At 44.2% G+C, this 12,663-nt stretch overlaps 1 long non-coding RNA gene across 1 annotated transcript; it reads right to left on the bottom strand.

Moving 5' to 3' along the window:
* Positions 1-209: 209 nt before the first annotated feature.
* On the bottom strand, positions 210-935 carry LOC116793110. Its single transcript, XR_004359380.1, has 2 exons — positions 835-935; positions 210-431 (listed from the first exon to the last, which is right to left on the bottom strand). It is a non-coding gene; the product is annotated as an uncharacterized LOC116793110 (long non-coding RNA).
* Positions 936-12,663: the final 11,728 nt, after the last annotated feature.

The following is a 12,663-nucleotide window of genomic DNA, read 5'->3' as shown; positions in this document are numbered from 1 at the left end:
CTCCTACTTCCCACATGGTTCTGGGGAAATCCCAACCCTTCTGTTAGCTTAAAGCTCCAAGGAGGAGGACTTCATCCCTGTTCTAAGGGTTTTGATATAATTTGCCAGCAGTGGGGGGTCCATTTCCCTGGCTAGACCCGTCAATCTCATCACTGTCTATGACCCAAGAGCACCAGGAGACAAAGGAGACAGCTTGCAAGCCTGCTCCGTTTTTAATTCAAACCATTTTAATTCCTCCTTCCCCAAATCCTTTCGGAAGGCATTGGTCCCACGCCACTGCTGTTTCGGGGTGTTTGTGGTTCTCTCTGAAAAGCTGCTGTGCTGACAAGCCCACTGTGTTCTTTCAATAGGTGCCCTGATGCTTTCTCAGCAGACAGACGTTCACTGGAGCGATTCTTCCACACACACCAGCCGTGAGACGGTTTGCCATTCTGTGTGGGGAAAATAAGACATTGCAAAATCAGGAAAGCATGTGAAAAAGGAGCCCAAGGATCCCATCCTCCCTGCAGCTTCTTCCCAGTGGGGAAAGTTAGCCTGGGTACGCATAAAATGTAATGGAGAAATAAAATGCTCCCTAATGCATGACTGGAATAAAGCAGCATGACATGGTTAGCTTGGAGTTGCATTCTGATCAGTCAGATGGCAAAGACATCATGCTTCACTTAGCCCCAGTGCACCCACTGTGTGACAAGTATGAAAAGATATGTCGAAGGGAGAGGAAGAGAAGGCTGTTTTGGGTCCAAAAGACCTTTCTGGCCCTCGCTGCCCTCACAAAAGGGGTCCTGAATAGGAACCCAAATGAGCCTGGGGAATATTCATACAATCTTAATTTACCATGACTGCTGCCTACCAGCTCCAGATAAGTTGGATTAATAAACTGCCTTTCGCTTGTGACACCTCGGCATGAATTTTGCATTAGGCTCAATTCAGTAAAGTTCACAACCGACACACTTGCTTTTATGACAATCCTTTTCAATTGTGTTTTTTGGTTTTTTTTTTGCACTGGGATGTCATAAAGATGTTTGAGCTTTTTTTCTGGTGAGGAACTGTCTTTTATCTTGAAAAAGAGCTTTTATAACCCACTCATGCCAATAGCACTCCTGAATTGAGCTGGAAGGCAAAGCCCCTAGTCCGTTTATACTATTAACAAGACAGGCATTTTTTAGTGTCAATGAAAGCAGTGACGTGCTTTCTTCAGAGCTGGGCTTGTCACAATGGAAAATTTCAATGCAATGGGGGTGGGGATGATTAAAACAAAGAGGACACAATGTGTGATAAGATCAGCAGAACCTTTTGGAATTATTAATGCAAGGCAAGTGGATCATGTCCACCAATTAGGGCTTACATGGCACTTGCTAAATTTATCAGACCATGAATCTGTTCTTCTTTAATTGATAAGCAGGTGGCATGGCTGATCTGCATCCAGATTCAAGGAGGACAGATAAAAGTGGATAGAGGGATGGATGGATGAATAAATGGATGATATGATTATGAGACATGTTTATCTCTTAATGATACATCCTAGTTAGATATTATCTCTCTCAGCAGCAGCTACTCAGGTCAGGGATCATTGAAAAGATAGATCTCTATTGGAGCTAGATGAAAATGAGGGTATATGTTTGGGGAACTGTTTGGTAGAGAATTGGACTGCAGCCTGACAAAATAACAGAAATCAAAGTTGGCTGGAAGATTTCATTCCTGACCTGAGGTGCTGACTCAGAGCCATTATACAGAACTCAGCCCTGCAAAACCTTACAGAAATCAGCTAAAGTCAGTTCCTGAACAGTTGCATCTGTGAAACAGGGAAAATACTACCATAATACTTTTTTCTCTTGCCCTTTGTCTTTTGGGCCTCTTCAGATAACATGTCTTTCAGTAAAGGAAATTTTCCTTACTATGCAGTTTTGATCTCACCTGGGGTCTCACACATACTCAAAGCCATATGGTTGGATTGGAAAGACAGAGTAAGCTTTTGTGTGAAAAGACCTATTATCCACCTGCTCTCTGTAGCTACCCCCATTTACTCCTGGGCTGCATGAAAGGGAACTTGGTACCATGCTTCAATCCCAAATGCACTCTAGTTCCTTTTTTTTTTATAATCTAAGCACAAGCAGGGACAGATTTAAGGCTTGCTGTGTGGGAGGGAATCACATTTTCTAGATAGCAGGTTCCAAGTGGCTATGTAGATCCTTCTCTTCCTCCATGAAATTCCCAGAGATGATGGAAATCTGGATCTTGAAATGATCTAAACACCTGATGACCCTGAAACATCTCAGCTTGAATATATGGAAGACAACCTGGAAAGAGTAAGAGGGTTTTATCCATGTGTACTTTGGATGACTGCTCCTCTGTGTTTCATAGCCCAGATTTGATAAACCACAGTTTGGTTCAAGAGCTTATCCCAAATAAGCCACCAAGACTTATATATTACCTCCAAATTGGCTGGGAAAAGGGATTCTTCAATTTTATAAAATGTACTGCAACTATTTTCATTCCTGTGCTGACAAAGCCAGGTGTCTTAGTTGTTTCTGCATTCAGAGAAGCAGAAGCAGCACATCTAAGAATGGCTTAAAACCAGCTCTTTGCATAACCGAGGCAGGACTTCAGGAATATCTGCACAGATTAGTCCGACTATGCTCCCTTGCAAAGGGTCAACCCTCCCATTTTTCACCAGGGATAGATTTCTAGTTTCTGGCTTCTCAGGTGTCCAGATGTAATACCATCATTGTTCTTGTTCAGAGCTGGTTCTCTGTTGTTTGAGATATGAATTAGGGAAAATTGACCCTGAGATTAACTTGGTTAGAGCCTGGTGCTAATAATGCTGATGTTGTGGGTTCGATCCCTGTATGGGCCATTCACTTAAGAATTGAACTCAATGATCCTTGTGGGTTCCTTCCAACTCAGAATATTCTGTGATTTCAGGAGGAATATAAGATTATTTGACCTACCAAAGAACTTGTGTTTCTCTCAGGGCTCAGAGGAGAGGATTGAGGAAGTCTGCAATTACCAGCCATAGGAAGGAAAAGGACATGGGAACCCAGGAGACTTTCCCAGGCTCTGATAACTTTACAAAAACACAATCCTGCAAACCCTGTCCCTTCAAATAAGCCACAGACCTTTCTGTTAGGAGCAGCTCCTTCCCTCTCTCCCCTAGAAACACCATCCTCTGTTTGATGTGCAGTTTCCATAGCAACATTTAATTAATATAAACCCCCCGGCCCCTGTGCAGCACAGGTAGTATCTGCAACTAGCTTTTAACATGAAATAAAAGCAAGAAGTTCAGCCAGCGAAAGGCCCTGCTCCAATTTCAAGTGTGTTTACAACAGCAGAGTGGTGCCTGTGCACTGAGGAGGGGAAGAGATGCTCTGGCTTTTAATTACATGAGATGTACATAGCAGGTAATTATTATGGAGCAAAGTCTGGAGATGCCTGAACTTCCAACCCTCTGATCAGTAGTGCAGTGCCAGCACCTTGGATCCTGCTTGTGGGATGCAGCAGTTCCATGCACAATGCAGCATCCTCTGAACATCTCTGCAGCTCCCTGAGTACACCCTTGGTGCACAGTGATTTGGGGACAAGGACCAGGGCTCATTCCTCACCTGCCACCACAGCTGTCCCCCCTAGTTCCTCCTTCCTCAGTGACTGGGAGGTCAAGGCCCCGAAATTTCTGATTAACGCATCCCCACACCCTCTCTCCCCTCCTTTGAGAGCCATTTTGGGATCTCCTGATAGAAAGCATGAGGGCTGCAACTACAGCAAGGCAGCTGAAGCAAACTGTTCTTATGGCTTATATGAATTGCAGATGTGTGGACAATTTTCCCCTAATAAATTCTGGGCTGTAAATGGATCAGGCATGTGATGTTGTGGTTTCTAAAGATAACAAAGCCTCTGTGTTTTTGCTTGTCCTGGCATAGCACCTTCACAGCATAGTGTGCTACCAGGAAGTTAAGAATAGGTAAGAACAACTGTAGACATGGAAGAGAAGGCACAATTCTCTCTCTGATTCCTTTGTTTTCACCATTTGTCTAACTGAATATGAAAGCATATAAAGAAATTACCTGGAATAAGGGCCCCCTGAGCTAGGGCTGTTGTATAATCTTGTAGAGCCCCAGGGATCACAGAGGTTTTAGGTGAAAATCACTCTGATTACAAGAAACCATCCAGGTAGACAACATACCACAAGGTCTCCTCTCCTTCTCCATTTTAATGATCTACTCAATGGAGTTTTTTCAAGTAAAATTTCTGTAGGTGGCAGTGGGATTTCTTGAATTCGTGAAGGTCCTTAATTTGGTGGTCTGAACTAGACATATAGAGTCAAAATTAAACAGGTAGCAAGGACTAGTTTTGAGATACCTCCGAAAGGTGATGCTTGGACCCTGCCCTAAAGGCCAGGTGTTTCCCAGCTGCCTCTAAAAACTCACTAGAAAAGACAGAGAAGATCTGTCAGCCTTTTGTGTGTGAACATGGGTTTTTATTCACATCCCCAGGTTTTCTGGTCTCCCGTGGGAAGGTAATGTTAGCCAGAAGCTTCAGGGAATAACCAGTGCTGTTCACCTCAAATCCAGCAATTGGAGAAGCAGGTTTCAGTCTCTCTCTTCCTGGGTGAGAGTGCTCTGGGTATCAGTAATTTGGTTTCGTTCTGGAACTCAGAATTAACATCTCGTTTATCTGAAAAATTTTGTTATGCCAGAGCTTCTCATCAAGTCTAATTGTCCTGGCATGTCGGCTACCTGGTATCTGAGTCGGTTTCTTTCCTGAAGCTTAATCCTCATAGCTGAAAAGAGAAAGAAATTAATCCAGTTTGAATTTTACAGTGAACAATTTTTGGATGGAAAATGGTTTTAGAGTGAAAAAAAGAAAATACATTTAACCAGGCTTTGCTAGAAATGTTGCATCTAAAAAATTGAAGACATTTAAACTACAGAAAAAAATAAATAAGGGAATTTTCAGCCAGCAGCTGAAAATGGTCTTTCTGGTTTCTCACTGAAATTCAGCATAAGGTAAAAGGAAGATTTGCATGAATATAGTACTTTATTTTCCTCACAATTTTCACTGGCATGGAGAAAACAGGGAGAGGAGAAGAAAAGGGCACTTCCCCACTTGAATGCAACAATATCTCCTCTCCCAGGGCTCTGCCAATGGTCTGTTTGTTAATCCCCTTGTGAAAAGCACTTTAAAAGTGCTTTGAAACTCTCCTCTGGGACACAGAAAAATCAACAGCTGAACAACAGACCCCAGGGGCTCATTTCTGTAGCAGAAACAACACTCTAAATCTCTGTTACTTCAGTTTTATGAAACCATTATTATTTACTAGTATATAATATTATTGATTTGGACATGAGGGGATATAAGAACTAATGCAGGCAGGCAGGACTGATATGGGGCTGGCAGCTCAGTTTAAGTTTACAGTAAGCACTTCTGAAATCAGCCTAATTAACAGTGACACCAGCAAGCATCTGGACCCTGCTGAGGGTTTGGCAGAGATAAGCTTAAAGCTTTACTTCTCAGTAGAAGAATTCAAAGAGGTGTCTGTGCTTACTGGTGGGATGTCAGGCCTGAAGAAAAATAATTGAAGTAAATCAATGGGAACAGACATTCAAACATGTACCAAGCACTGCAGCTTTTAGTTACAAAAGCTTCACAACCAGAGCACAGTCTGACGGCATAGAAAGACAAAACACCACACAGATTATGTGAATATATGGTGCTGTATCACACATAAGGGCCAGAAAGGTGGAGGAATCTCCAGCCTGAGAGATATTCAGAGCTCAGCTGGACAAGCCCCTGAGTAAGCTGGTCTAACTGGGCTTATGCTCAGTGTTGGGCCAGATGATTGCCTGTGGTCTGCTCCAGCCCAGACTGTTGTGTGACTTGAAGATTGTGTCATTTCTGTGTGCCTGTTCAAATACAGGGAAAATACTGAACAGCATAAAATACCTTTTCAAAAAATTCTTAAAGCTTCAGTCCTCTGAATTTAACCTGGGTGCAGTAGCATTTTAGGAGGCAGAATTCTCCAGTCTGCTTATAATTTTATGATCCCTTTTTTCTTGGTATTTTTTGATTCTTCTTAAATTACACTGCCTGCCAAGGACTAGCAGGTTGTCTCCAGCAGGTGTTAATACAGCTATTCCAATGCAGAAGCTGGAATTCAAAGGACAGTATTGGCAGGTGATTATTCACAGAGAGAAGAAAAAACACTCTTATGAAAGAAACAGTGTCCAATTATTTGGTTGTAGCATGTGAGAGCATATTTTGTGATAAAGTCTTAAATCTTTGTAAGGTTTCTTCCTTGGTTATGAAGCAGAAATTGAAACACATTTGAGAAGACCCAAGCCTGAAGAAGAGAGCAGAGTATTGACATGATGGTCTCTTTAGGAAGGGGAATTCCTGCCAAGGGTAGTGCTTTTCCCTTGAGCAGAGGGAACTCAGAGTAGGCAGTAGCTTTTTTCTCCTCTATCACATATTCAAATTGCTGCAAACACCATTTTACTCAGCACTGAGCATGGATTTTGCATAAGGTCATGTCCTTTGACTGATAAAGCCCAGGAACAGAAATAAAGCAGGCTTGGGACAACATGGGAGGAAGGAGACAGGAAAGGATAATGTGAAGAGTACTTGAAATTACTTGGATTTGAAACCTCATCTAAAATCAGCTTCTCACCTAAACCCACTGCTGTGGCTGCTGGAGACTGAGCTGGCCTGTGCTCTTCAGCAAAATAATGCTGCACCCCCACCCAGTTTTCATCTGGATTTTAAAATGGTAAGGGTTTTGGCACACACGTGGTGACAATTCTGTTCTATGTGTTCTCTCTCTTCCATCATTTCTCTCATCATCAGCAACAACAGAAACTGGGCAGGCAAGATCCAGAGGTTTTTAATGCATCAAGGATTTCAAACAACCCATCTGGAAGGATATTGTAGCCTTGGATGGGAGATGCTACTTGAAAGGGAGTAACCAAGGGATAATGGGGAAGAAGATTTGTTTATTTGATTTTGGACCATTGCCTTTGACACTATTCATAAATGGTTAAAATAGTTGCATGGAACTTGGATGCTGATTTTTTTGCATATGCATTTTTATGTAAATCCAAAATGGAAATGGGGGTTGAGTTCACTTGGGAACTTGGGTGGTTTGTGAAATCGATGTTCGCCACTAGAGGACTCTACAGCAATAGTTAATTGTCTCTTTTTTTTTTTTTTTTTTTCCCCACTCTATGCTCCCTCTGGTAATCCTTTCTCTGAAGACAAGAAAGCCTGCTCCAGAAGCCCCAGGTGCTGAGCCTTGGCACTGCTGGAAATGTGCCTTTACCGGCCAGATTCTGAAACAAGTTTTTGGATAAAGCCAGTTTGGAGTCATTGAGCTTTTTGCCCTGTTTAACACTGAGAATAAATGATCCTATTTTCAAGAAAACAATCCACATATTATACTGCTAGGAAAGGGAGTGCTGGGGGCCTCCTGGGATCACCTTTTCATTTCCTGCACTTGCCCGTGCCAAAAAGAAGGCGTTTGGGCTCATGGAGGTGGACAGCCCAGGGACATAGACTTCAAACCCTAGGAATGAGTAGGAGGCACTGACGCAGAGCTGGGGCTGAGTCACACCAAGGCTGTCTGTCCTCTCTCTCCTCCTAACGGGATGCTGTCAGGACCCCTGCCCAGCTGGAGCCGCTTCCTGCTTCCTCTGGAGTCCCTTGGCTCCCCTTGATACCCCCAAGCCAAAGAGGGCAGCCAAAAGGCCTGTTGTGCTCCCCAGTCACACTTCCTCTCTGCCTTTCTCAGATTCAAGGGATGGCAGAAAACTGGCCATTGACAGATAAATTAGAGGTTTGGAAGCACTTTTGGTTTTTATTTTTTTGCTTTTCCCTTTGGAACCACTCAGAAGGAAGTCTGGGTCTAAAACACAGACATTTAAACTCCAGGCAGCCGTCCAAAGTCTGCGTCTGCTCTCGGACCGGGAACACTGGAAAGCTTCACACTGGGTCAGCAGCAGCCTTGCTTGGAGCCCCGTGTGCTGATACATGTGGATGAGCTGACACCAGCTCTCCAGCTGTCCTGAGAAAGCTGAGACCTTGTGACATTTGCCATTTGTCATGTCCTTGAGCTTCAGCACTCTGGAGTGAGCTGAGTCCAAGGCTTGTGCTGGCAGGATGGCCTCGTTTAGCACGACCTCATGGTGTGAGGATATCTCTCCTTCAACCTGGCTGCTAGGTCTCCCAATCCTACAAGTCCATGGGCAAAGAACAGCAGGAAGATGGCAGCTCTGATACCTTGGATGTCTCAGGTTTATCACAAGAAGGTAATGCTGGAGAATGGTTCCTTGGACAACCTCTGAAGAGAATGGGGCAGCACATCCATCCACCTGCAATGCAAAGGAAGATCTAACTCATGCAGCCCACTGCTAAGACAGTTTGGTTTCTGCTGTCTCCAGAAGACAGAAGCACCTCTGCACTTGGCCTTCCCTGGTTTCTGTGACCTTGGACACCTGCAATGGGTGCCTTTCTGCAAAAACTGCTCCCAGTTCCTTCCCCCCACCACACACCATGGAGATACAGTGCCTGGGAGAAGGCCAGCTGCAGGTCAGCATGGACAAGGGCACAGCCACCACTTCCACTGGAGAAGTCTTTTCCAAATTAGAGTAGAAATAAATCTGTCAGTGAACTACAGGCAGTCAGCAAATCTCCAAGGTTTCTCTCAAAGACACATCATGAGAGTCATGATGTTTAATGGGATACAGAGCACACTCAGCCCATAGGAGGCTGTTCAGAGCCAGCCAGTCAAGTCAGGGGTTCAAAACTGGGGGGGGGGGGGCACAGTAATCCCTGGAATAAGGGCCTCCAGTTTCATGATCTTCCACTAAGTCCTTTGTCAGGAGGACCATTTTTACATCTAGTTGCCTTGAGGTTTGTGCCAGACCAGGATTTGACATCCCTTCTTAGGAGAATGGTGCTGAAGGCAGAAATTATTTAGAATCCTGTTATATTTCTCTTCACCACACTTTGGAATTGCTGAAAGTTGCCTCACTGCTAAGAAAACTCTTTCCTTACTGCAGCTCTAAGTCACTTGCTCCAAAGTGCCTTTGTTCTCTAGTGATTTTCTGGCAATGTTTGGAAAGTATTGTTTGAAATCAGTAATGATCCCTGTTCATTAACATCTTTTAGGTGTAAGGGACCTGGTTGCTTACCCCTGCAGAATATTTCCAGGGCTATTGGAAGTAGGGTGTGCAATCAGCAAAGCGGGGTCCCCATTGGCAGTGCACGTTGTCCCAGACATCTGAAGTGGCCTGGAGAGCCCAGGTACACAGAGTAGTCTCAGGTGCTACACCAGGGCATAGAATCATGGAATAGCGTGGGTTGGAAGGGACCTTTGAAGATCACCCAGTCCAACACCCCCTGCAATGAGCAGGGGCATCTTCCACTAGACCAGGTTGGTCAGATGAGCTGCTGTGAACCAAGCAGGGGGGGAAGAGGACATTAAAACAAGATGGGGGCTGAAATGCAAAACCTCAGCACAATGGGGATCTCTGCAGTGCTGGTAAAAGTGGTAGCTGGGGCCAGTCTCTTGGTGAAATACTTGGCAGTCTTGTTTTGCCAACTTCAAATTCAGGTGGTGCTTTGGTATCCCAAGGAGAAGACACTGAAAGAAGGACACAGAGTCTTGCCTGCCTACCTGCACCTCTGGGGGAAGCTGGCAGGGTTGAGAAGGGAAGGAGGAGCAATGTCCTCACATGCACCGACATTGCACATCATGGGGCTCCTTTTGTGCTTAAACACCTAGTTAGAGTGAATAAGGGAACATTTTCCACCATCCTCTTCTTTATTTTGTTTCAGATTCTATAGAGGGATCAGTTATCCTGAGCAAGGTGTGTGCTATTGATCTTTCAGTCCGCCATCCCCATTTGCAGTACTTGCTATAAGATCTCAGCTCCCCTTTAATCTTGCCACACCTCAGCGAGTCAGAGAGCAGCCAGGGTAGGATCTGGTTCCAGTGTTAGGATAGAATTATTTGCTTTGAAATTGAAAACAAAATCACTGACCACTTGCAAATGAAATCAAATAAGTCTTTGACAACTACAATTTTATTTTGAGTGGCTTGGATGGATTTCAGCACGGGGAAAGTCTCTGGGTTACCCTGTCACATTATGTGCTTAATTTGGACTTGGTCCAGTGAGGATTTTTGATGATTTTGTATCTCCTTCCCCGTGTTTTTCAGGATTGTGTACACATGGCCATTGTCCTGCAGAGGGGATACGGTTCCCTCTGAATGCCTAATTAAGCTCCGATTAGCATTTCTTCTAGGAGCAGATGCAGCTTTTCCAGCCCAGCAAACAATGCCATCTGTTGTTCCCTGGCTGGAAGTTCTATCCCAAAGTCTGCTCTGCTTCTATATTTAATTGTGAAGTTTCCTGCTGCCAAAAAAGTAAGGTCGTTTAAATTTGGCATCAGGAGGAAAAGGCAGAGAGAGAGGGAGATTGGATTTTTATTGTTACTGCAGGGAATGCTAAATTGGTTTAGTCTGATTGGCAGCTCTGCAGCCTGCCCTCCCGTGCAGGACAAGCCGAAGGGTGAAACCTTTGATCAACACTCCCACTGCCACTTTGCATCCTCTCCTTGATGTCAGGGTTGCCTCTGCAAGGATTCTTCATCAGTTTTTCCTAATTTTGCTCCCACCAGTTTCCTGGATAGCTGGATTTAGGGTGATAGCATGGTCCTCAGGCATTGGCACTCATGGCATTGTGCTGTGACCTTCTCTAAAGACTTTTGGCATTCATAACAGAGGAAAGTATTCACAAGCAACCTAGTCTGTGTTCCTAGCCTCGGGGAAATGCTGAATTTGCATGGCCTTGACCAACCCACTGTGACTGCCAGCAAGGAAGCCAGTTGGAGTACTGATTTTTGGGCATTTGTCAACTGACTTCTGGCTTGAGACCCACTAAACTAATTTCACTCAGACCACTTAGCAGCCATTAGCTGGTTGTGACATGACTGTGATGGACTGCAAGGAGTGACCTAGAGGAGAAGAAACACTAATTTTATTATTTAACCCTTTGGAAAGTGGGGTGTCATAGGATAGAAATGTTCAGGGGAAAATAGAATAGATGCACACAAGTCAACTTGGTTTGTTGGCCAGATTTTTATCCTCCTGCTACTTCTATGAACGTCAGCTACTTAGTCAGCTACATCAGGACCTAGATCTATGATATAAATGGATAAAACCTGCTAGTGAATTTTGGCTAGGGTAAATCTTTTGACTCTCCATCTTTGGGAAAGTGAGGATGTAATGGGAACCAGACAATTAGTGCTGATTTCTGTAACAAGTTAAATCAAATGTTTAACTTTGCAAATGTCTAAATTTTTCATCCATAATGAATGTTATCCTAAACATATATATAGCCAAAGGGTAAACACTATTATTTAAAACTTTGTTGGTTTTTTTTTCCAAATTTTTAAAAAATTAACACTTCCCTTTGATAGTTCATGATGAAGGAGGGGATCTCAGTCAGCAGTTTCCCAGCTTATTCTCAAAATGCCAACAAGTTGCAGAATCCTGTCTTCCCAGCTGGCTGACATCAACTACACATCACGTACATCAAACCAAAGGCCAATGCAGGGCATGATTTGTTTAATAATGCACAAGAATTTCCCCTTTACACTGAAATCATAACCACAGCACTAGTCCCTAAAAAATCCTCAGGGATGCTCGAGGCAAGTACCATATGTAAGGAGCTGGTATTAACATTCATCATAAATTAAGCTTCTTTCCCCTACATATGCCTCGTTCTTAAATCCTCTTTAACGAGAGATTTAAAAACATTTTAAAATGTCTGCCAGCTTTTTTCCTTCGCTACTTAGTATTCCCATTGTGCTGCCCCTGCCTTTTCAGTTGTCTGGCTCCCCACCTCCTTCACGGTGGTTGCCAGTCTGCGTGTCTGGTGTGCCCATCACTGCCCTATCTGGCATTCTGCTGCTCCCTCGGAACAAAAGCTAGGATCGTAATCCCATCTGCTTGAGCATCTTAACACCAGATGTGTGTACTGCTACAGCACAGGACGTTTCCTGCAGTGTTTCCCGGGACTGCCCTCTGTTTAGCTCTGCAGCAGCCAGAGGACTGAGGGAGTTACACAGCTCTGGTGGGTGGTAGATAAGCTATGGACATCGTGTCTTAGAAGCAACTTTTCAGGTAGAGTTTTGCAGGGAGCTCTCCTAAGTTTTGTAGGTCCCTATAACAGGCAGCTGCCAGAATCCCCCCTGCCAGGTTGCAGAGGACAGGCTGGGTTCACCCACACAGGTTGTTGGGATGGCATTTTGCTTTTGTAGCGGCACCGTGAAAGTGCTTCGGAATTAAGAAATATGGCCTTGCTTTTCTCCACAGCTCTTTCATACTCTGGAGCAGCTGGGTGGAACCCAGCAGGAAAAGGGAAAATCAATTTTGTCTTTCGTGTCGTTGTTGTTTAACAGATGTGTTCAGGATGCCACCACACCCTCCTCTTGCACAAATCCCTGTTGTCTTCCTGAACAGCTCATTAAAGTCATTAGCAGGCTTCAGGACAATTTGCAGCCTCTTGAAGAGTAGCTGTGCTTGTAGTTGGGAAGACAGCAGCAGTCCAAGAGTTAAACTGCAATGAACCCGGAACAATACAGATCCAAAAACCAGGAATTTGATACACT

This window comes from Chiroxiphia lanceolata, chromosome 12 (assembly GCF_009829145.1).
Source record: "Chiroxiphia lanceolata isolate bChiLan1 chromosome 12, bChiLan1.pri, whole genome shotgun sequence".
Taxonomy (NCBI): Eukaryota; Metazoa; Chordata; class Aves; order Passeriformes; family Pipridae; genus Chiroxiphia; species Chiroxiphia lanceolata.
This window is presented reverse-complemented; position numbering and strand designations above follow the sequence as displayed.